The 25,012-nt window shown below is 45.4% G+C and overlaps 1 long non-coding RNA gene and 1 pseudogene across 7 annotated transcripts in view; one reads left to right on the top strand and one right to left on the bottom strand.

The window, feature by feature from the left end:
* Positions 1–2,240: 2,240 nt before the first annotated feature.
* LOC147376079 (large ribosomal subunit protein uL11 pseudogene) lies at positions 2,241–2,866 on the bottom strand (annotated as a pseudogene). The gene has a single exon (XR_015160706.1). The product of XR_015160706.1 is annotated as a large ribosomal subunit protein uL11 pseudogene (transcript).
* A 7,575-nt stretch (positions 2,867–10,441) lies between these two features.
* The window catches only part of LOC147376080 (uncharacterized), a 57,953-nt gene continuing 43,382 nt past the window's right edge, over positions 10,442–25,012 (top strand). Inside the window, exons 1-3 of one of the 6 annotated variants that reach the window (XR_015160712.1) lie at positions 10,442–11,399; positions 14,171–14,284; positions 18,050–18,202. This is a non-coding gene — a long non-coding RNA (uncharacterized LOC147376080). Of the gene's footprint in view, positions 11,400–11,963; positions 12,150–13,438; positions 13,660–14,170; positions 14,285–18,049; positions 18,203–25,012 lie in introns of those variants that run through there. The other 5 variants (XR_015160713.1, XR_015160707.1, XR_015160710.1 and 2 more) reach the window with 5 other exon arrangements.

A 25,012-nucleotide genomic window follows, 5' to 3' on the forward strand; every position in this document is an offset into this window, starting at 1 on the left:
ACCTCTCAGGGAGGCAGGAAGGGGCCTTGGCCACTAGTCATTTGATGACTGGCTCCCCAGGTCTCCCCAGTGATGGAGGAAAGCCCCAGGGACTGAACAGGGCAGGGACGGGCAGCGCTAGGGAAGTCCTGAGAGTCAGAGCCATGAATCAGAGATGAATTTCACACTGTGGGAGGAAACTGGACTTGACATGGGACAAAGTGCACAGGAAGATGATGGTTGGTCACCAGGAAAAGAGTTGAAGGTATGATCTTGGCCTTATTGGCTGCTGGGCTTATGGGGATGTGGTCTGATTCAAAAGCTCTTACCAAGGTGTGGATGAGGCATGCAGAAACCAAGAGATGTTGGGGTGATTCTGCCATGGGTCAGTGGAGCTGTAACCTCCCTAAGTCCTAATTGAAGGGGAGGGAAGTGAATACTGAAACCAGGGAGGGGGAAAGTAGAGATGAGAAGGCTGTCCCGAGAGAGACTGAAGGGCATAACTGGCCTGGGTCCTTCTCTCAGGGAGGCCACAGGGATTAAATACTGTGACCTTTTCCCCCTGACCTCCAGTCTTCTGTCAGCTCCCATTGGCTGAACCCAACGAGAAGTCAGAGAAAAAAGAGCAGGATCCGAGGAGTGAATGAAGATATGGAACCCAGCGTGACCAGTAGGACACAGGCAGCCCTGATACTGGAAAGAAACCTTCCACCGAAAACAAGAGACTGGCTAGCTTCCTGAAGGAAGAGGAACTAGGAACAATCGTGGCTCCAGCCCCTGTTGTGATTCTTCTACCTTGCTGATCTAACTGCATCAGGTACCATAACCTTCCTCTAGGGATCTCTCTACGTCTCCCATCCCCACTGTCACTGCCTCTGGCCACCACCTTCCCTTGCATTTCTCCAAGTTTCCTGCTTGGTCTTCCTGCCTTAGCCCCTATCCAGTCCCCTCTTCACCTGGCAACCAAATCTTTCTAATGTACTGATCTGAGCATGTCATTTCCTTTGCTAAAACCACCTCACCAACATAAAGTCCGAACATCTTACCATGACTTATGAGGCTCTATCATGGTCTGGCTCTGGTTTACATGTCTAGCCTCATTTCTTGCCGGTTCTACTTTTCCATCTTCCCTCAGCTAAACTTTCCTTCCTAAATCTAGCATACTATCTGTCCAGCCATACAGAACTGCTTTCTAATCTCTAATCCCAGGGCCTTTGCACATGCTGTTTCTTCTCCTGAAAGCCAGGAAGTCAATTTTAACCCAACTTTTGCTTATTCCTCATTACTTCATTCCAGCTGCCCTTGGCAAGGGTTCAGCGCCTCTCCTGTGTGCTCCTATAGCACTATGGCCCTGCACAAATTGTAGCATTTATTTTAAAAGTTAATTCAAGAGATATTTACTGAATACCTGTCATACATCAAACCCTTACCATCCCAGAACGATGAATAAAGACTTATGCTGTTCTTTCTGCTTGCCATGTTCTTTTTTAAAAATTCTTCGTTTGACCAACTCTTTTTTAAAAGTTATTTATTTATTTTATTTTTGGTTGCTCTGAGTCTGTTGCTGTGCATGGGGTCTCTCTAATTGCAGTGAGCAGGGGCTGGTCTTCGTTGCGGTGTGTGGGCTTCTCATTGTGGAGGCTTCTCTCGTTGCGGAGCACAGGCTTCAGGCACATGGTCTTCGGTAGTTGCAGCCCGCGGGCTCCAGGAGCTGTGGTACACTGGCTTAGTTGCTCCACAGCATGTGGAATCTTCCTGGACCAGGGGTTCAACCTATGTTTCCTGCCTGGCAGGCAGATTCCTGTCTACTGTCCCACCAGGGAAGTCCATCTGAACCACTCCTAACCTTTGGGTCTCAGCTAAAATATTTCCTATGAAAACTTTGCTTCCTTATTCTCTCTCACAGCATGCTGTGTGATTTAGCTTACTTGACAGTGCTGTCTCCCTCTCCACACCCAGGAAGATGCCGTATCTGCTCCATCGCCCACCGTGCGCCTGCCCAGCCCTAGCTCTGAACCGGGTACTCAGTGGGCATTGGTCACACACGTGTGGAGCAAAGGAAGGCAACTGTGCTCTCTCATCAGACTATGAAAGGGAGTAAACCATGACTGGATGCTCCAGGGATGTCTGTGGGACCTGAAACTTAAGACAATTTGAAGGACCCTCTTTAAGAAAAATAAAAAATTACGAATCCAAAATTGGGTGTGAAAGTGGATATTTGCTTAGATTGAGAAAAATGACAACAAACTGTAGGACTCTTTTTTTTTTTTTTTTTTTGGTTGTCAAATGATCCTTTATTTTTCTTTTTCCTTTGCAGTTCTTAACTAGCGGGGCACTCCACTGTGCCACTGTTGATATCATCTATGATGTCGTGAGGGTGGTGGCCTACGGACTGGGTGGTCCCCAGGATCTCTTTAATGGTTCCAGAAAGTTCTCTAGCTAGAGACTGATGCCACATCTGCCGGGCAGTGTTGATGATCTCATCAAAAGTGATGTTTCCACTGTGCTTAATGTTTTTCTGCTTCTTTCTGTTCCTTGGTGGTTCCTTGAGGGCTTTGATGATCAGGGCAGAAGCAGAAGGTACCACCTGAATCTGGGCTTGTCTGTTCTGAATGGTCAGTTTCACTGTAATCCTCAGACCCTTCCAATCACCAGTTGCCTTGGCGATGTCATCACCGACCTTTTTTGGAGACAGACCCAGAGGGCCGATCTTGGGGGCCAGGGCAGACGTGGCACCGACTTCCCCACCGGTGCACCTCAGGTACACGACATTGATCTCGTTGGGGTCGAATTTAGGCGGCATGGTGGAGGCAGCTGGTGTCGGATGAACCTGGATTTGGGACGACCGAAGAAAGTTGCACCTTTGCCTCCTCCCAGCCGAAAGCCGAAAGCTGTAGGACTCTTGAAGTTGAAATATTTCACAAATATCACAAGATACGGAAAAGTAATACAATGTTTTTATTAATTGCCTAGCACACTGCTGCAATACTTTTCTTCCTCTGCAGTTTTTGTTTGAATACTCTTTTCTCACCTCTTTATATAACAACAGTTTTGTCATCTTTTCTATATAGAAAAAGGAAAGTGAATTAAGTCTTTCCTCCAGCATAATAAAAATAAGATTTATTGTTGATGATTGGGATGCATAAAACATGTGACTTCACAACCAGACATACTGGCTGTTTGTAGGGCTGCTACAGTTTACAAACATATTCTGATAAGTCCTATTTGGCATAATTGTCACCAAAAAAGAAAAAAGGTATAGGATAGAATTGCATCACTGTATTATTACTGAATATTCCTAGTATATACGACTTGGTGTCTGTGAGAACTGAATCCTGCATTTAGAATTTTACACATAGAAGATTTTCCCATAGACTAGCTTTTGGCTCTGTACAATTCAAATCTTGTTTCTCCTCCACTACCCACATACTTCCACTGCCAGTTTCTGTAGGATGTATTCAAATCTGATACGAACTCTGGCCCTGCTCCTTAGTGCCACATGCCAGAGGAGAAGATACCATGGGCAATAGGAGGGTTCCTGGCAGCTACTTCCACACTGAGATGGCTAGAGAAGTTTATTTAAAAAGTGGCTGCAGGACTTCCCTGGTGGTCCAGTGGTAAAGAGTCTGCCTGCCAGTGCTGGAGACACGGGTATGATTCCTGATCTGGGAAGATCCCACATGTCGAGGAACAACTAAGCACCTGCGCCCCAACGACAGAGCCCACGCTCCACAGCAAGAGAAGCCACTGCAACGAGAAGCTCACGCGCTAGAACGAGAGAGCAGCCCCAGCTCCCCGCAGCTGGAGAGAGCCCACGAGCAGCATGAAGACCCAGTGCAGCCAAAAAAATCATAGCAAAGAAATAACGTTTTTAAAAAGTGACTGCAAACCACCTAATACACCCCCGCAGAATGCAAACCTAATCGTATCCCCTACTTACTTGCCCTTGGCCAGATCCTGTCAATGCCACTTCGTTGATGCTCTACCCTGGGGGAAGTGTGACAGAGTCTAAGCAGAAAGAGACCGCATTCCTAACTGAGTGTGGTTAAACTAACTTACTTTTTCAAAGTTGACCAAAACATGAACAGCATTGCTAGCATCCCTTTCAGGACTTGTGCTGATGGGACGCCCTAAAGCTTAAGCTTCCTTCACGTCATGGTAAGTTTGTATCTTGGTTGTTATTGCATGTTGCCCCGGCACCTCTCCTGGCCCAGAGTACAGTGGTCCCCCTAATCTTTTTGTTTTCTACAGTTTCAGTTACCCTGTAGTCAGCCATGTCAGAAAACATCAAATGGGAAATTTCAGAAATAACAATTCATAAGTTTATAATTACATGCTATTCTTAGTAGCCGAAGAATTGATGCTTTTGAACTGTGGTGTTGGAGAAGACTCTTGAGAGTCCCTTGGTCTGCAAGGAGATCCAACCAGTCCATCCTAAAGGAAATCAAACTTGAACATCCATTGGAAGGACTGATGCTGAAGCTGAAGCTTCAATACTCTGGCCACCTGATGCGAAGAAATGATTCATTAGAAAAGACCCTGATGCTGGGAAAGACTGAAGGCAGAAGGATAAGGGGATGACAGAGGATGAGATGGTTGGGTGGCATCACCAACTCGATGGACATGAGTTTGAGCAAGCTCCAGGAGTTGATGATGGGCAGGGAAGCCTAGTGTGCTGCAGTCCATGGGGTCGCAAAGTCGGACATGACTGAGCGACTCAACTGAACTGAGTAGTGTGATGAAATCTGAGTGTCCTGCTTCATCCCACCTCCTCCCACTGAGACGTGAATCATCCTTTCATTCAGGATATCTCTCCCATTAGCATTTAGTGGCCATCTCGGTTACTAGCATGACCATCATAATATTGTGGTACTTGTGTTTGAGTCACCTTTGTTTTACTTAATAATGGCCCCAAAGTGCAAGAGTTGTGATGCTGGCAATTCGGACATGCCAAAGAGAAGTCACAAAACGCTTTCTTTCAGTGAAAAGGTGAAAGTTCTACATTTAATAAGGAAAGAAAAAAAATCCTATGCTGAGGTTGCTAAGATCTATGGTAAGAATGAAACTTTTGTCTGTGAAATTGTGAAAAGGAAGAGAAATTCATGCTAATTTTTTTTGTTTATTTTGTATTGGGGTATCGCCAATTAACAATGTTGTGATAGTTTCAGATGAAGAGCGAAGGGACTCAGCATATACATGTACCTAATCTCCCCTAAATTCCCCTTCCATCCAGACTGCCACACAACACTGAGAAGTTTGTGCTAGCTTTGTCGAAGCTCAGACTGCAAAAGTTAATGCCACAGTGTGTGGTAAGTGCTTAGTTCAAATGGAAAAGGCATTAAATTTGTACCATAAGATATTTTGAGAGTGAGAGAGAGGGAGGGAACATGTTTATATAACTTTTATTCTAATATGTTGTTATAATTGTTCCATCTCTTACTGTGCTAATTCATAAATTAAGCTCTTTCACAGGTATGCATGTATAAGGAAAAACATAGTGTGTGTAGGAGACTACAGTCTCAGTCATCCACTGGGCATCCTGCAACATATCCCCTTGGGTAAGGGGGACTGTGGTAGTTTGCTTAATAAATACAGGCTGAGTGAGAAAAAGTGTTGCTTGGCCTCATTATCCAGGAGATATTCTTTTCCCCAGTAGATCTCATTGCCTTGATTTAAAGCTGGTGCTCAAGAAATAGTTCGGTAGAGTTGTTGGAGGCCATGGGAGGGGGGAAGAGGGGACCGCTAGGCAGGGTGAGTTTCCCATCCCCTCCTCACTGGGCAAAGAAGCCAATGCCAACACATCATCTGCCCTCATTAGCGGCCACGCTGCCCTGGCTGCCCTCTCTGGGTAATTCTAATTGGCTCCAATCAAGGAGAGCCGAGTCCAGGCTTTATTAACACTGACAGCAGCTCCTCTGTTAGAATCGCAGGTAGAAAGGTCACATTGGAAACACCATTTCCGAACGCAGAGTAATTACGGACAGAACTCATTCTGGCTTTCACAGCTATGCTGAAGAATCTTTATTTATCCAGCCCTGCTGCTGGGGGCCTTCTGTGTCCTGCTTCTATTTTGTTCCTTGCTGTGAGGAAGGTTGGCCTTACGAGTCACACCTAAGTTTTTTCTTCATGGCTGAAGGTCCAGCAAACAAAACCAGTCTGGATCCCCAAGGGGCTCCACGGGGTTCCACTGCTGAAGAATTCGAGTCTAAAATTCCAGGGAAAGGAGAATGGGCTGCACTTCTAGACAAAAGATGGCAGGTCCTTGGTGCTTGTGTGCTAAGCAGCTTCAGTCGCGTCTGACTCTCTGTGATCTTGTGGACTGTAGCCTGCCAGGCTCCTCTGTCCATGGGGTTCTCCAGGCAAGAATACTGGAGTGGGTTCCCATGCCCTCCTCCAGGGGATCTTCCTGACTCCGGGATTGAACCTGCATCTCTTGTTTCTCCTGCACTGGCAGGAGGATTCTTTACCACTAGCGCCACCTTTACATGTATTGGTGTATGAGAACCGAGGACACTTCACACTTTCTTGCAGCTGCTTAGTATGTGCAGCTCATCTGCGACACTTAGGTGAAATCTTCCCTGATCCTCAGGCAGTGAGTCGCTCCTCTCTTTGTGCTCCCACAGCATCTGGCTCATGTCTCTATTACAGGACTCGTCCCACTGTATTTTATTTATTTGCTTAGCCATCTGTCTTTCAAGATGGACTGCCAACTCCTTGAGGGCACTGACAAAATCATTCGTATTTATATTCTTGGTTTATTCCCTAGCTCAGGCCCTGGCACTTGGTAAATATTTATTGTATGATTCTCCAAATGAAGGGAGTGGAAGACTGATAATATTGTGAACCAGTGTGGGCATAGAGTTGTACAGTAGAAACAGCATGTCAGAGTGGTTAATTTGGGCCTTTGGTGTCAAACTGGTTTAGATTCCAGCTCCACCACTATGTTAATTAGGATTAGGTTTGGCTGTAAATGACAGAAAACCCAAAATAATGGTGGTTTAATCCAGCTGGGTGTTTATTTCTCTTTCATGTAAAAGTTGAGACGTGGTTACCTCAAGATGGCTGAGTGGACTTGGCTCCATGGAGTCCGTGGAAACCCAGGCTCCTTCTACCTCGTGGCTCTGCTATTTGTGGCCTTGGTCATGTCACGGCTCAAGCTGGCACCCTTCCAGCTCCAGCTCTCAGGTCAGCATTCCACCAGCAGGAAGGAGGAAAGAAGACTGACATTTCCAGGAAGTTGCACAGAGCATCTTTTAAACTTTTTATTTTGTACTGGGGTATAGCCGATTAACAAACAATATTGTGACAGTTTCAGGTGAACAGCGAAGGGACCTAGCCATACATGCACATGTATCCATTCTCTCCCAGACTCCCCTCCCATCCAGGCCACCATACAACACTGAGGAGAGTTCCCTGTGCTATACAGTAGGTCCTTGTGTACAAAGCATTTTTGCTTACATCTTGTTATCCATGATTTAGTCACATGGACTCGAATAGCTTCAACAAAATCTAGCAAATAAATATAGTCTTGATTCTAGAAGGCCACATATTCAGCTAATAATGGGAATCTATTATTCTACAAGGAGAAAATGGATTTTAGAGGATGTGGTTGTTTAGTCGCTAAGTTCGTGTCTGACTCTTTGCAGCTCCATAGACTATAGCCTGCCAGGCTCCTCTGTCCATGGGATTTTCCAGGCTAGAATACTGGAGTGGTTTGCCATTCCCTTCTCCAGGGGATCTTCCAGACCCAGGGAGCAAACTTGCGTCTCCTGTGTCTCCTGCGTTGGCAGGCAGATTCTTTACCATTGAGCCACCAGGGAAGCCCTTAGAAGAAAATACTCCCTGTCATACCTGCTTACTAATCATGTGACTTTGGGGAAGTGAATTAACCTCGCTGATTCTCTGTTTCCTCATTCAAGAGTTTGAGGAATGCAAGCAGATGCCTTAGCAAAGCACCTGGGACTTAAATGGTTCAGTTTAATGATTATTATTACCGTGGTGCGGCTAGGCTGGCAAAAAGAGGCGTCCCTAGTGGGGAGCTTGTGCACTCCACTCAGACTGTCTGAATCTGGTCTTAACTAATACCACTTACCTGCTATATGACTTGGGGTTAGTTACTTGACCTTTCTGAGCCTTTTCTCATCTATAGAATTTCTCATCCATAGAATGGGGGTAATAATACTCCTTTCTTCATAAAGTTATGTGGATCATTTGAGATATTTATGTAAAGCATTTTGCTTAGTACCTAGCAGTAAATACTCTTCATAGTTGGCTTCTTCTATTGTCAGTCAGGGCAAACCCTGAATGACCTTTGGATGGGCCATGAAGAGGATGATGGAGAAAATTCCATAGGATTCTGCCCAGCCACCAGACTCCAAACTCAATTCATCCTAAGGGGGCGGGACCACTGCTGTAACCACGAGGCAATAAATTAACTTGGTCAACAGCGACTGCACGAGTACGCTTGCATTTTGAATTGCCTCCAAATGGAGCTGACTTTCAATGCAATGAGAACGTCCTCTGTCTTCCTGCTTGTTTCTATTTCCCAAGGCTGTCAGTAGTTCTCACCAACTGGGGGCTTTTCCCAAAGGGGTCAGGTAAGAAGCTCTGGGAGGAGAAGTGTGGAGAGCCAGAAGGGATTTCTGGCTGGGGCAGGACTGAGGGGGGTTGTGCATTTGGGTTGGGACTTCTGTCCCTTCAGGCAGAAGTTGCAGGAAAGCAGAAAATATGCCAGGATCAGGTTAGACAGAATGCAACTTGATGAAATGAGCAAAATCCACCATATTGCTTCTGCTCAGCCTCCTGGGATTAGTGGTTAGGTCCTCCAAGTTGCCTGAGTATTATCAGGAGACCCAGTGCTCTGCAGCCTGGGAAGAGCCAAAGGCACAGAACCTTCTTAGGTAGCTTGTTGGTTTGGTTTTTACGGCAGCCAAAATGGGACCCTCTGTCATTTACCCCCTGTGTTCACAGGCTGCTTCCTACCTCAGTGCTAGCTGAGTAGCTGCCAGGGGTCCCTGAGAGGCAGGAAAGTCTGGGTGGGAAAATGCATGATCCCGCCTGACTCTAGCTCGCTGGCTCCCAGCCCTTCCTCCCCACCCAGCCTTCCCTCTGTGCTGACCTCTCCATCAGTCACCACAGCCTCAGGGTGATTCCTGGGCACCCACCTGTAAACGGAACCACTGTTTGATACCAGAAAACTCCCAGGTAAATCAAGAATCAGCCGCTTTTCTGCAGTCTGCTAAAGAATGGGTCATTTGAAGTGAAAACTTGGAAACAACCTAATGACTAAGGAAAGGAGAATTGTGCAAATGAGGGCTCCATCACTTCAAGTGATCTTATGCGCCATTAAAAAGATTATTGTGATGATTATGTGGCAATGTGAGAAAATGCTTCTATTATGATGTTAAATGAAAATATAAAATCTCATCTTTGCATAACTGTAAAAATTACATGCATATCTGGACAAAGAAACAAAGGAACACCAAAAGAAAAAATGGAGGTGATAGGGTTATGGGTATCAATTTGTCTTTCTTTTATGTATTCTGATATCAATTCTTGCTATTTGCACCTATCACATACTTCTGCCCCACCCCCAAAAAGGAAAACGAATTCAGACCACTGGAATTTGCTAGTCTGGCTCCTTTGCTTATTTTGATATCAACTTTTCAATGTTCTCAGGAAAAGACACGACTATTTTAAGTTGAAAGCAAACTCCAGATGAAGCCTCTTCAATTCTCCTCCCAGTAGGTGGTAAACGATGAAAGCAGATCCTTAAGGGCCAAATCAATCCCGCCCTTGCACTGAGGGCTGTTAACAACGGGGTGGGGGGTCGGGACCTCAGGTGCTGAGCATCTGAATTCCAGGATTGCCTTCAGCAGGCTCACCTGAAGTAGGAGTGAGAGGCAGGGCCAGTTACTGTTTGGATCTGGGAACAAAACCACCCACCCCAAAGCTCCTGACTCCGAGTTTGGCTGAGTGAATAGGAGAAATAAGAAATCATCACTTAACAATGACCCAGAATTTCAGGAGCTGCTTTAATACCATTCCTGCCACCAACTTATTGTGTAAACTGGAGAGAATTGCTCAGCCACTCTCCAGATTAAGGGGCCAATTGTAACCTGTCTCTAAATGGCTGATGGTCAGAAAAACAAATGACAACAATGGCACCAAGCACTCTGAGAACAAAGCAAGTCTATTGGAAAGAACATGGGGTCTGGAATCAGAAACTCTGGATTCAAGCCAAGGCTCTGTTACTCTTGAGCAGTATGACTTTAGGCTAATAGCTTCTTAGGCTCAGTGTTTCATCAATAAAATGAGGATAATACTCTCCACTCAGTTGGATTGTTGTGAAAATTAAGTGAGCTCAGGTATGAGAAAACAGCTTTATAAATCGTAAAGCACACGTATTAGTTTGCTAGGGCTGCTATAACAAGATACCATGGACTGGGTGGTTCAAACAACAGAAATGTCATTTCTCACAATTCTGGAGTCAAGTCTGAGATTAGGTGTCAGATGAAGCAGTCATTTCTTCCTGAGGCCTCTCTCCTTGCTTTATTGAGATGGCCATCTCTCTCTGTATCTTCATCTTGTCTTTCCTCTCGTGTTGTCTCTGTCCTAATCGCCTCTTCTTATGAGGACAGCAGTCATATTGGATTTGGGCGCACTCTAATGACCTCAGTTCAACTTAATTACCTCTTTAAAGACCCTGTCTCCAAATATAGTCACATTTTGAGGCATGGGGGGTTAGGACGTCAACATGTCAATTTTAGGCAGATTCAGCCTGTAACAGTACTATATAAATAATTTTCTGGACCTACCCAGGACTGCCCATGATGGGCCTTTAGAACACAGTGGAAAAGAGCCTTGCTGGTCATTTTCTATTATGGCATCAAGGCAAGAGGCAGTCAGAGACACCTGCCAAAACTCTGAGTGAGCTTCTCTCGCTGCAGGGCCAAAACCTTCTCAAGCTCTGCTGCCACCAGTCTTGTTCAGCAAATAAACAAGCAGTCTTCCCTCTGGGTTCAGGATGCTTTTTTGTAGGAAAGGAGTTATTAGTACTTAATAGCTTCTAACTCACGGGGAAACAGGTTTGTGTGGGCTGTGGGTGTTTGTCTCTTTTTACTTGGATGGGTGTCTTCGAGAACAGCCCATCCAGGTCTTTTAAGGAGCCCTCATCTGCTGATGGATAAACCACAAATAGGGAGCCCAGGTCATTTTTCAAAAGTACTTACTCTGACCTGCTGAGAAAAGGCCTCAGCAAACATTTATCAGGTGCCTCCTTGGTGCCTGGGGCCAACTGAGGAGTGGGAGGGGAGTTTGGCTCACTTAGCAAACACTCTGCTTGACCCACGAGGAAGAGAGGAGACCTGTCGCAGTGTCAGGAGCTAGGACTGCACTTCTGTGGACACTACAAGCTGAAGGTAAAGCAAAGCAGAGGAGGGTCCGGTCAGGAAGTCCGGCTGTCTGGGCTGTTAGGTTATTTTGGTCTTTTAGGGAGATCAGGAAGAGACATGTCTGGCTTACCCACGAGCCCTCCCTGAGTGGCACAGAAGCTGGTCCCGCCAATTTTACAGTCACTCTGGGTCCCTGGGTTTCCAACATGGTGTGGGGAGGAGAGGGCTCAGTACTCTTCATGAGAACCTGATTCCAATTTAAGGCCAATTGACTTGCTCTCCTTCCAAATATCTAGAATTTAGTCTAGCGGATAGAGGCTCTAGCTATATCAATTTGCACCTTGGCCCCCAAATGGTTCTCTCCTATTGACCAGAAGTCGAGGACTTGTGATGTTTTTGCCTGCCCAGCTTACCCTCCTTCTAGAAATAAAGCCACTCTTTTCTCCATCACACATGGTTCAGGTGCCACTGCCCTCACCTCCCCCAACACAGGGAGGTACCTGTCCTCAGTCTGGCCAATGAGAATAGACCTCTCACCCTTGACACCAATGATTGGCACAGGGTCGGGCACATGATTGAAACACAGGTAATCAGCATCTGTTTTAGTCATTGTTAGGAAAGCCAGAGGAGAGAGGCTCTGCCTTCCTTTTGGATAATAAGCCTTGTTCTGAAGCTCCACTCAGCCATCTCCACCAGTGTTGAGGGGTATAGGAAACCACACCATCTGGAGGAAATAAAGCCAATGAGCAAAGAGAAACACAGCTGAGAGATGTAAAGGTAAAGGAAACCTTAAAGTCACAGTTTGAGCCCCTGAATCCACCTCTTCTCAGGAGCCAGTAAATCTCCTATTCTGCTTATCCTCCTTTGAAGTGGGTTTCTGCTACTTGCCATGGAAAGAAAATCCTGATTGTTGTAACAGGGTTATACCAAGGCTTGTACCGGGCCTCCATGGAAGTAGTCCGATTTTCTCATGCTCAGCCTATCATGTTCCCCGCTGGCTGGAGCCCTGATTATTATAAAGCTAATTATGGACAGAGTATGGGGGCCAAAATCACTCAGGGATTGTCTCACCAGTGATGGTAACAGTTTACATTTGGGTTTGGTTTGGGGCGGGGGCTTTTGTTTAGGCTTGCAAAATGCAAGCCCATTCTGACTCCAAGGCCTCACTGAAGCCTTTCTGACTCAATTTTCAGGAGTCACCCTCTGAACATTTGCTCTGCATTAACCTCTGTTTCCTTCTGCACAAAGTACTTGAATTGTCTCTCCTCTCAAACGTAAGCCTGACAGCTTGGGTTTCTTTCCCTGTTGTGTGATGGTGTGGGGGTTTGGACAGGAGTCTGATGGTGATTCTTTTTTGTTGTTTTTGTTGCTGTCAAGTTATACCTTCTTAAAGGTCGCCTCTTGTCCTTTGAAGCAGATTTTTTTTTTAAAAAGTGGCTATGTGTCTTATGCCCTACATGTATAAAGAGCCTTTTATTATTGATGAAGATATATTATTCCAGGAGACTCTCAGCTTATCCAGGTCAAGAGCTGGGCACCTTTCTCCAGACCGTGTTCAGCCTCTAGTCCCACAGTGATTTGAATACAAAGCAGTCTTCACTGCAAGTGTTCAGCACACAGGCCTAAACTCAGGCACAGTGTATGGCATGCAAAAAGAGGCCCGCTCTCTGGAATGGATGCATGAACATGTATGGCTCAGTCCCTTTGCATTCACCTGAAATTATAACAACACTGTTAACCAGCTATACCCCAATAGAAAATAAAAAGTTTTTTTTATTTTTAAAGAAGAGGTCCACTTTCTGCTTTAGCTTCTGGGATGCTAGTTAACTCAGAGAAGGAAGACCAGGGAGAGAAGTAGTACCCCTACATTCTGTCGCTTTATTTCTCTGAAGATTGATGATGATTATAATTTGTTGAGGATCTGCTAATGTGCCAGGTACTTTAAGTAAGTGCTTGGCATGTTATCTCAAAAAAAAAAAAAAAACAACTCAAAAGAATTGTTGTATGGGGTAGAGTGTTATTCTCATTTTATAAGTTAACAAACTCAGAGATGTTAAGAGACTACCTGAAAGAAATGGAAGGGCTATTCTGAAGCTAGAGGCGGCCCTGGAGTCTTGAGGGCTGGCAGGTGGCCAGCACACAGGTGGGAGCTGCTGGGTGGTCTGCAGGCCCCCAGAAGATACAAGACCGAGATCCTGGACAGGCTCCAGGACGGTGGGCCCTGTGTAACCCCCCAACCCCCAGCTCCCACCCACAAAGCCAGACACATCCCCCAGTGGGGTGGCAGGTGAGTGGCTGTGTCATCTTCCTGAAACACTTGCTGACTCAATGTTATATTTTGTCATTTTGTTGATTACATTTGTTAATATAATCTTGTGAGTGGGTCTTATAAGATGTGGACCTGAGGTAAACCATCATTTGGTTTATTGTACTAGTTTTCCCCACACATTTCACATACTAAGCAAAGCAAAGTGTTTATAAAATTCTTAATCTGAGACCCTCGGGCCAGTAAGCAGAGGTTATAGTTCTTTCTTGGTCCCACTGGTGAGTTAAATTCCTGAGTAGCTCTGAGTTATCTGTGTCAGTAAAACGTGGGTCAGGCAGAGTGAGAAACGTGTTGCAGTATTGACTCTCAGATGCTAAAGCCAAAGCCCTTTTAAATTGTTTTGCCAAGGGTAGCAAAGCCAGTAAGTAGGATCAGGCATGGGAGGGCCAGGGATCGCCACTGATCTTTATTTTTCAGATTTGAGAGTCTTGTGGCCTTTACAGAATCCATTCCCCATTCTCTCTACCCACAGAATTCATATCAGAATTGTGCAAACGGAAATGTCCAAGAAAACAACTATAGTCCCAGGTTACCTGGTTGGTAGCTGGTACAGTGGGGCCAGAGCCCACGCACAAGCATTTCCCAGGTAAGCGTATTCTTGTGAACTGGTGATGCTGATTCTTCAATGTGGGAGAAGGCGAGGCTGCTGCCTTCCCCTTCACAAGCATCTGCCTTACCTGATTAGACTCTGATGTGTCTAGAAATGAGGCCAGTGAAACAACCAGAGTGCAAGGCAGCGTGACACATGTTCTTCAAAATCCTTCTTGTCTTTCCCCGTGGAGCAGCAGTGGTTACCCTTTCTCTTCATTTTAGCCCCTGGATGTGTCTTGGACATGTTTTTGGCTCTCTTTTTCGTAAGGGACACACTTGGGCAAGGATTTGAACAGATGTCTGCCCCTGGGGGCTTTCATAGCTTTTCTGGCTGTCCTTTGTCTTCAGCCTTATTTCTCACTTTCATCTTTCATTGTACTTTTAATTCTCACTGGCACGTGGAAGACTATGCACATTAGAGGAAGAAGCCATCTCTGGGCAGGTGTAGCCTGAGCTGGGCTGCATGGCTTGGGTGAGATGGACTGGATTTCAGCCCCCAACTTCCCCTTCAGTGGGTGTTTTTGTGCAGTGAACACCCTGCACAACTGGATGTGGTGGCTCTACTGAATCTTGCTGTGTTCTTACATCTTTGTTAGCTTCAGAGCAAGGCCAGGTGTAAAATGAATGGATGAATGAGACATACATGAGTAGGCTGGTTCCCCACTGCTAGGTTGAGAGGAGCAGGTGCTCATAGAAGAGTGTTGTGTACATCTGGTGGAGAGAAGAATGAGCAGTGGTGGAGGAGGCTGCTTGAAAAATGCGGAAACTCTGAGCAGAGTTGGCGCCCGGAGTGAGCGTGAGCCTGGCCTAGACAGGCATTCAGACTGGAATTTGAGAAACCTGGATGTGATGATTTTGGAGCAGGGGCAGTGATGTGATTTGATGCCAAACAACAGCTGAAATATACAGCAAGAGTTGTCATTACCTGAGCCGAGCCAGTGCCTTAGGAAAGGCAGGAGGGAGAGGAGAGGCTAGGAGGATGATAATCATGGACTATTTCCCAAGGTCTGGGGGGATGTATTCTACCTGTGCTGACTATATTACAATTGCTTCCCTCCTCTGTTGGATAAACATTTGCTGAGTTTCTCCTATGTGCCAGGCATTTTGATATAGAGCTCATAATGGAGAATACACACATGTAAAGCAACAATGGCTATTGGTCTAATATAACAGGTGCTATTAGCCAATAATGAGTTAATAACAGGGAAAGGAGAGGGATGACTCTCTGTTCAAGTAATTATGTGCATAAGAGTGTTCTTTGCTAAGATATGGAACCCAGGCACCACAAACTGAGAGGAACAATACAAAAGAAGCAAGTTTGCTGAATGTGAGAATAGTTCAGTAGGTTGCACTTGAGGTGGGACCCCAAGAAATAGGCCATAGACAGATATGTTCCAGGAAGACAGGGCTTTCTGCCTACTTTGCCCAACTCTGCAGCCCTCTGGCACATGTCAGGTGCTCCATGGATATCTGTGGAAGGGCGTACAAGTCAGACAGGGGTATCCCTAGGGAAGACATTCCCATTGCCCTACTCGCATCTTTATTTATTTATGTCTGCACTGGGGCTTCCCTTATGGCTCAGTTGGTAAAGAATCCATCTGCAGTGGAGGAGACCTGGGTTTGATCCCTGGGCTGGGAAGATTCCCCTGGAGGAGGGCATGGCAACCCACTCCAGTATTCTTGCCTGGAGAATTCCCCTGGACGGAGGAGCCTGGCGGGCTACAGTCCATGGGGTCACAAAGAGTCGGATGCGACTGAGCACAGTACAGCACATGTCTGCTCTGGGTCTTCATTGCTGCGTGGGCTTTCTCTAGTTGTGGCAGCAGAGGCTGCTCTTTGTCGCGGTGCGCAGGCTCCTCACTGCGGTGGCTTCTCTTGTTGCGGCTCGAGGGCTCTAGGGCGCAGGCTTCAGTGCTTGCAGCTCACGGGCTTAGCTGCTCCACAGCGTGTGGGATCTTCCTAAACTGGGGATCGAACCCATGTCCCCTGTGTTAGCAAGCAGATTCTTAATCACTGGACCATCAGGGAAGTGCCCCTATACCCATCATGATGCTGCCCTCACTCTGCGACTCTCACCCTCGGAGCCCACTTCACAGTGTATTAACTGACTGTCACATAGGAGGTGCTCAATAAGTATTTCTTAATGATCAGTAGATATGATAATGCATTATTAATATATCCATTAATCTAACAGATACTGTATTCATAAAAAATAGACATTATATATAGATTAACAGATAATATGCCAAAGATTTCAAGGGGAATTAGGCTATAATAATGACATTGTCCACCAGACAGCAGAAACATAGTTTCTTCATTCCTGCTTCCTCTTTCCCTTCCCTCATGAGCCCTCTAAACTCTCCCATTAACTGAGGTGTTCCTCTTTGGCTCCCAGCTGGCACCCCTCAGCGAGCATAACAAAAGCCTGGTCGTCACCCAGCAGAAGTCTTCAGGGCTTCTCTCTGTGGACCAGTTCAACCTGCCACAGAAGGAGCTGGGGCTCAGACGAGTCTGGGCAGGAAATATAGACTCAGAGCCAAGGGGAGAGGGAGGCGGATGCAGAGACAGAGGGAGAGAAGGAGCTGAGTCGAGACCTTGTGAAACCCTGAAGGTGTGGAGGGAGAAAGAGGAGCCTTATGTGTACCTGGGTTCCATCAGCTCACCTTCCCAGCTTCATGCACAGTGTGTGTTGGGCCCATCACTGCAGTGTTAGATAGCAGCATAGTATCAGGAACAAAATAAGCAATAAATAGTTTTTGAATGAGGAAAATTCCTGCACTTCCCATCAAAATGGACCCCTTGCTCTAGTAATTCTGAAGTAAGTTCAGCTTCCAGAACATGTCATGTTCTTTTTTTATCTGTTTCATCCATTCGTCCATCCACTTATTTATTCACTCAGCAGGTCCAATGCCAAAGCCATTCCCACATTTAAGGGCTTTGTTATGGCAGCAGTCCACTTCCAGGTACCAGAAATACGTGGGTATACTTTAAATTTCCTGCATATCCCACCAGACTGAAAGCCCCTTGAGCACAGTGAACTGAGTTCGCCTCTGCCTTGCCCTGAAGGCCCCGCCCTGACCGGACCCTGGCCCTGTCTGAGACACAACAGTTACAGGCCTGCATCAGCTCTTCAGGCATCGCCTTTTATCCTGGTATCATGATACAGTTCAGACAGCTTAACAGCCAAATGGGCAGCTAAAGAAGAAGTACTCCTCCAAAGGTGTGACCATCAGAAACCAAGGGGAAAACAATGGCTCTCTGTAAACCCTCTTGGGAATTTAAAAGGCTACTTGAAATTGGTCCAGTGATCGACTACAGAACCAACTTCAGGATTCTCATCTGGACGGAGAATTTTTTTAATATTAATTTTTTGTTGAAATATAGCTGCTACATAATATATAAATTACAGGTGTATACTATAGTTAGTGATTCACAATTTTAAAGGTTATACACCATTTAAAGTTATAAAATATTGCCTATATTCCCCATGATGTACAATATATCCATGTAGCTTATTTTATACCTGATAGTTTGTACTTCTTAATCCCTCTTCCCTATATTGGCTCCCTCCCACTGATAACCACGTGAGTCTGCTTTTTTTTTTTTTAATTCTGTTCATTAGTTTTTGTATTTTTTGGATTACACATGTAAGTGATACCATACAGTATTTGTCTTTGTCTGTCTGACTTTTGCACTTGGTATAATGCCCTCAAAGTCCATCCATGTTGTTTCAAATGGCAACATTTCATTCTCTTTATAGACTACTCCCTGGAAGTGGACTGCTGCCATAACAAAACCCTTAAATGCGGGAATGGCTTTGGCATTGGACCTGTTGAGTGAATAAACAGGTGGATGGATGAATGGATGAAAACAGATTAAAAAAGAACATGATATGTTCTGGAAACTGAACTTACTTATATAGCTGAGTAGTGGTATTCCATTGTACATATATACCACATTCTCTTTATCTGTTCATCTGTTGGTGGACACTAGGTTGCCTCCATTTCTTGGCTACTGTAAATAATGCTGTTATGAACACTGGGGCACATGTATCTTTTCGAATTAGTATTTTCATTTCTTTTAGATATATACCCAGGAATGGAATTGATGGGTCCATACTCTTGCCTGGAAAATCCCATGGACAGAGGAGCCTGGTAGGCTGAAGTCCATGGGGTTGTGAAGAGTCGGACACGACTGAGCGACTTCACTTTCACTTTTCCTTTCGTGCATTGGAGAAGGAAATGGCAACCCACTCCAGTGTTCTTGCCTGGAGAATCCCAGGGACGGGGGAACCTGGTGGGCTGCCCTCTATGGGGTCGCACAGAGTCAGACACGACTGAAACGACTTAGCAGCAGCAGCAGCAGTTGGTAGGTCTATTTTTAGTTTTTTGATAAACCTCTGTAATGTTCTTCACAGTGGCCATACCAATTTACATTCCCACCAACTGTGTAGGAGGGTTCCCTTTATAATTCAGAGGCTCCACTGGGAAGACATTCCTCTGTCTCTCTGTTCTCATACTTTCTCTCCGCTTACCTCACCCATCTCCTCCAAAGACATCACAGTTATAAAGTCATTCCTGACCTGTAAGATTTTTTGGCTCTTGAAAATATAAATATCTCTGGGAGCAGTATATACTAGGCCCTATCAGAGTCAGAGGGAATTCACCTACCAAGTCCTTTGCTAGGGCAGGTTTACAGAAGATGAGGAAGCCATTGTGAGGATGTTCAGAGCAAGAGTAGGAAAGATGCTAGTTGGAAGGGACAACAGGGGAGTCCCTTCCAGGAATTTGGGAAAAAACAGCCAGGAATTTGGGGATTTCAGAAAAGCCAATATTCTGTTTTTGTGAATATGGCAGAGGCTGGCTGAGTGCTGCCACCTGCTCTGGGGCTTCTTGGCAATAACTTTGCCTGTTGCTCAGTTTACGGTCAGCAAAAATGTGGCTGCTTCACCCATCCAGCAAGGACTGTGGCTAGGTCAGGCAGCACCAGGGGCCATGGACACTCGGACAGACCTAGATGAAAGGACCAAACATCTGTCACTCCAGAGATCCAGGTCGAGCTCGAAGCTGCCCTCGCCCTAGGCCACTTGACCAGTTTGGGAAGTGCACAGGCTTTGTGGTGGGACAAAGCTGAGACAAACCCAGACCTGCTCCTCGCTAGCCCTGTGGAGCTAGTGCTTATTGCCCTAGTGCTGTGTGATCTTGCACATGCTTACTGCCCTCTCCGAACCCTGGCTTTCCCCCTTTGCAAAGTGAGGATCAGCATAATTAATACAGAAGGTTGGTATGAGAATAAGTGAAAAGAAGTTTGTAACCTGCCTGAAATAGGGTCTGGGATGCAGTAGATGCTCCAAGACAGCTGTGCTCCTCCCCCTCCCCAATCAACTCTGTCTTCTTGCATTTCATTAGTCTGATCCCTGTTGTTTTCTTAGACCATCTCTGACTGTGAAGCAATCACGACTGAAAACCCAGAAGGAGGGGTCAAATGTGTAATGAGGAATTTCTAGGGACATAAAAGTGATATCATTTCTGTATGCTCATGTAACTATCAATCAGCTTTAGTGACAACCGGGCTTGCATAGCTGAGTGGACACCACCAGCTTTCTGCTGCTTCTCCAGACTGAATTTTATTTTTATTAAGAGCAGAACAATGAGTCTGATTTTTCTGCTTGGGTACTAAAGAAGACAAATTAGCCAAAGGGAAATTCTGCTGAAACTGTATTTCATACTTGAGATCCTGGGCCCTCAGATGGAGCCGTCAGTGTGACCTTGAGAAGCTGCGGACACGCTCACAGCTGGATCTGTCTTATGTTGTCACAGCTGGGTCAGCAGTGGGGGAGCCTCAAGGCCGTGCTGGAGCCTGGTCAGCAGGGCAGCCAAGCAGCACATGTAAAATGAGAGTGACCCTGCTCCTTGGTAAGACACAGATCTGCTTGAGCTGCTTGGGGACGCACTGCCACAACATGTTGTGAGAACTGTCACCCACACTGGCCCAGTTCAAATCAACAAGCAGGCGCTGAGAGCCTACTGTGTGCTGGGCATTGTTGGATGTGGAGGGCATGGGCTACACAGTCTAGACCAGGGCTGCTTCACTTTCTGGTGCCTTAGGTAATCAGTGAAGGTACGGACCTCTTCTTAGAATAATGTTTTTAAAATGTGTAAAACGGGGACTTCCTGGTGGTCCAGTGGCTAAGACTCCCTGCTCTCAATGCCGGGGCCCGGATTTGATCCCTAGTCAGGGAACTGGATTCCATGTGCCCCAATTAAGGCCTAGCACAGCCAAGTAAATTAATTTAAAAAAAAAAAGGGGGAAGACACTAAAAATGTGTTAAATGAAATAAGATAAATCAATTTGATCAAAACATAGGCAGTCTCAGGCACACACAGAGGAATGTACTGTTGCTAATATAGATGGGTGAGCTGATCATAATGGTGGTGGGTGTCTGGAAACTTGTAGAGGGGATGTTACAGACTTCCGAGGACAGAGATGGGGAAGAGCATTCCGTGGGGGTGGGAATGGCATGAGCAAAGGCTTGGTAACAAACGTATGCAGGCGGTTGAAAGTGAAAAGTGAAAGTGAAAGTTGCTCAGTGGTGTGTGACTCTCTGTGACTCCGTGGACTATACAGTCCATGGAATTCTCCAAGCCAGAATACTGGAGTAGGTAGCTGTTCCCTTCTCCAGGGGATCTTCCCAACCCAGGATTGAACCCAGGCCTCCCACATTGCAGACGGATTACTTTACCAGCTGAGCTACGAGGGAAGCTCATGCGGGCGTGTTAAGGAAACAAAATTATCAAGTGGGTAGGGGAGCGCTGATGGGAAGCACTGACCCCTTGTAACTGAGTCTTCTCTCTGAGCCTTAGCCAGTAACAGTGGTGGGCTAGGTTTACAGTGAATTACCCGTCCTTCTCTTGGGCCATTAATAATGCGGAAGTGAGCCCTTGGCATCTATCCTGTAGCAACAATCTGCTAAGGAAGTTCAGAAAATCAGACAGAGGTGAGGGAGGCAAGGAAGATCTGGGAAGAGAGCGCTAGGCAGCAACTCCATTTTGCCCCAGAAGGACCGCGTGCAGGATTAGAGATGGACCTCTGCAGCAGCTGAAGTTCCCCCAGATGACGCTCATTCACAAGCTAGCCACTGTCATTCTGTTGAAACAAGTTTCTGGCAGAACTGTCAGAAGGAAAAGGTTCAAGTCAACATTGATTCCATGAGCATATCAGCCCTATGTTATTTTAGGTTCTAGGGGAGACTGGAGTCTGTCCACAGATGAGGCTTGTGTCTAAATTGGAGACTTCCTAGAATCCAGGCGAGCCCAGAATGACCACAGCCCTGCTGAGAGGGAGGGCCAGCCAGGGCTTATGCAGCTGCCTCGGGGAAAGTATTTCCCAAATGCAGGGCTGAGGACACAAGTGTGGTTTAGACCCAAAGGCCTGGCCAACAAGGGAGGGTGATTTTGAGTTCTGCCATTAGATGGGCCTCAGAGACCAGACTGAGGGGCTGTAGCAGCTCATGTTGTGTAACACTTGGGCAGCACCAGGCACGGGTTTCCATTGTTAAAGCCAAACCACCACCAGGTATGCAAGAAAGATCTCCCTTTTCAGGTAAGGAAACAGGCTTAGAGAATCAGGTCACTTGCCCAGGGGAACACAGCTGCAAACTGGTAGAGCCAGGCAGGGCCTGGGGCTTCTCTGCCAGGCTCTTCCTCTGGGCATGAGTACTGGCAAGTAGAACAGAAGAAACCAGAACACACAACAGTGTCACTGAGGCCAGCTGCTGCTAGTGGGCAGTTTGTGCAGTGAGGCAAGCCAGACTCCAGTGGGCTCGGCTGCGTCCACGGACCAGAGGACTGGAAAAAAGGGGAAGGATAGGAAGGGTTAAGGAGAGGAAAGAGAGGGCAGGGGAGAGAGGTCAATAAAGTCTCTTGTTCCTTACCTGGTTGGGGCACTCTGGCCAGTTGTCTGCATCGGGAGGAGACCAGGGACAAAAGGGTCCCAGCTGCGGCTGCTGGGTCTGGTCCATTGGCAGGCAAGCTGGCCCCTGAGTACCCTGAGTGGTTGGGGTATCAAGAGTCCCCGCCAGAGTCGCCATTTTTTGCAGGAAGGGGGACCCTTTCCAGGTCCTGAAATCCGGCTCTTGTCCAACACTTGGAAATGAATTGTCCGAGGAGACACATGTGCTGACAAAGCAAGAGATTTTATTGGGAAAGGGCACCCGGGCGGAGAGCAGCAGGGAATCCAGGAGAACAGCTCTGTCACATGGCTTGCAGTTTCGGTTTTATGATGATGGGATTAGTTTCTGGGTTGTCTTTAGCCAATCATTCTGACTCAAGAGTCCTTCCTGGTGGTACACGCCTTGTTCAGCCAAAAAGAATGCCAGAGAGAAGGATTCTGGGAGGTGGGCAGACATGTGGTGTCTCATTTTGACCTTTCCCGAACTCTTCCAGTTGGTGGAGGCTTATTAGTTCCGTGTTCCTCACCAGGACCTCCTGTCATAAAACAACTCATGCAAATAGTTACTGTCGTGCCTGGCCAGGGTAGGCGGTTTCAATCAGTGTGCTTCCCCTAACACCCACCCTGGGCTCTGAGCCTGGGCACCAGTGAATGGATGCTCCCCACGGTGAGCATGGGGAGCCCATGTGGATGCCTCAGTGCTGCTGAGGGGGAAGCATCTCTAGTTTTCAGATCATTCCAGACACCAGCAAAAGACTTCAGGACCACGTAGGGAACTAATGCTATACAAGTAATCTTATATCATAGAAGATGGGTTACATCATAGAAGAAGAAGTTCATGGGTACAGGTGAAAGATCATGCATAGGTGCTTGAATCAGGTGGGTGATATCCAGTAAATCATTTAACTGCAAAGAGCCTGTTCTCTCATCTATGAAACGAGGATGGTAATTCTAACTTCCCCTCTTGGCTCTGAGGATTAAGTGAGATGATGTTCCTAAAGAAGCTCAAGAGAGGTCTTGACAAACTCCATGTGCTCAATATACATTTTTCTCCCTTTTCTCTTTCAGAAGAAGTTTCGGAGACTGTGTAGATTTTTACAGCTTTATGTAAATTTATGTGAGGTGACATTCAGTGAAATCGCTCATCTGTATGATCCCTTTAATTCTACCTGCAGCTTCAGTAAAATTGAAATTTAAATCATACATTTAACTTAATGGTACAACTTAGATGTCAGGGGAAAGAAAAACCACTCTGTTTAAGAAGAAAAGACCTTAGCGCTAAAAATAACTATTGAGGGACGAAAGAGCTTTTGTTCAATGGACTCTTATCTGTAAAAAAGAAAAGGCCAAATTTTAATCCAAAGATTTAGATTCAAGTCAGGTTTTGAAAGAACAAATGGCCTCAGTGTGGGGGTCTGCCATTTCATATTAAAATTCCTTTGTCTTATGATTTTTCCCTCTGTTTCTCATGTATCTTATTTTTCTCAGTTGCTCTTATTTTACTACATGTATATATTAAAGGCCAAGTGTAATGATTAATATTACAAAGCAGAACCGTTGGGCCATTCTGAAAAAATTATTTCGGGCTTTTAAGTATTAAGAAAAATGATGTCCATCTATATCCTTTAAACTATTTTTTCCCCAAACTAACTGATTTAATGGATTAAAATACTTACTATAAAAAAAAAATTAGTAGTACAGAAGACTGTTTAGAAGACAGTAGAAAGTATCCCTAATCTCACTATCTTGATAGTAGGATTGAGAAGCAAGTTTTATTGATTTAAAAAAGCATTTTGTACTTTGAGGATATTAACCTTATGTGGGAAATAATGTAATTTCATAATTTGTTCTTTATCACTCAACCTTTTATTTTTTCAATTAATAAATTTTATTTACTCAGTAAAACTTGAAACACAGTATAAAATTATATCCAAGATACAATAAACAGATGAATATCAGAAAAAATAAAAATATTTCAATATAGTACTGATGGTGGTAGTAGTTCAGTCGCTAAGTCATGTCTAACTCTTGTGACCTCATGGACTGTAACTCACTAGGTTTCTCTGTCAATGGGATTTCCCAGGCAAGAATATTGAAATAGGTTGCCATTTCCTTCACCACACTCAACCTTTTAAATGTACATTTCTTTTTGGTGGCAGATGTATAGAACAGTCTTGTGGACTCTGTGGGAGAGGGAGAGAGTGGGATGATTTGGGAGAATGGCATTGAAACATGTATACTATCATATAAGAAATGAATCGCCAGTCCAGGTTCGATGCATGATACAGGATGCTTGGGGCTGGTGCACTGGGATGACCCAGAGGGATGGTACGGGGAGGGAGGTGGGAGGGGGTTCAGGATGGGGAACACGTGTACACCCGTGGCAGATTCATGTTGATGTATGGCAAAACCAATACAATATTGCAAAGTAATTAGCCTCCAATTAAAATAAATATATTTAAATTAAAAAAAAAGAAAAAAACAATTGCCAAGGCAAAAAATCACTTGCCAAAAAAAAAAAGATTTAAATTTTATATTGAAAGTCTACCAGTACTTCCTATTCTGAATTTTTTAGTGTTATAAAAGTCTCTTCATTTCTTCTGTAAGGCAATTATCCTTCAATAAAAAATGAATTTAAAAAAGTCTCTTCATCTCCAAATTATGAAAAATTTATTTTCTATTATAATTTTATAATAATAAAACCATTATTATTTTATGGTTTATTTTCAATATGAACTTTTGATGATGTTTCTGGATTTTATTTTTATATAAA

The sequence above is a fragment of the Bos grunniens genome, chromosome 3 (genome assembly GCF_055505025.1).
Source record: "Bos grunniens cultivar Pamir isolate PY7600 chromosome 3, Bosgru_T2T1.0, whole genome shotgun sequence".
Lineage (NCBI taxonomy): Eukaryota > Metazoa > Chordata > Mammalia > Artiodactyla > Bovidae > Bos > Bos grunniens.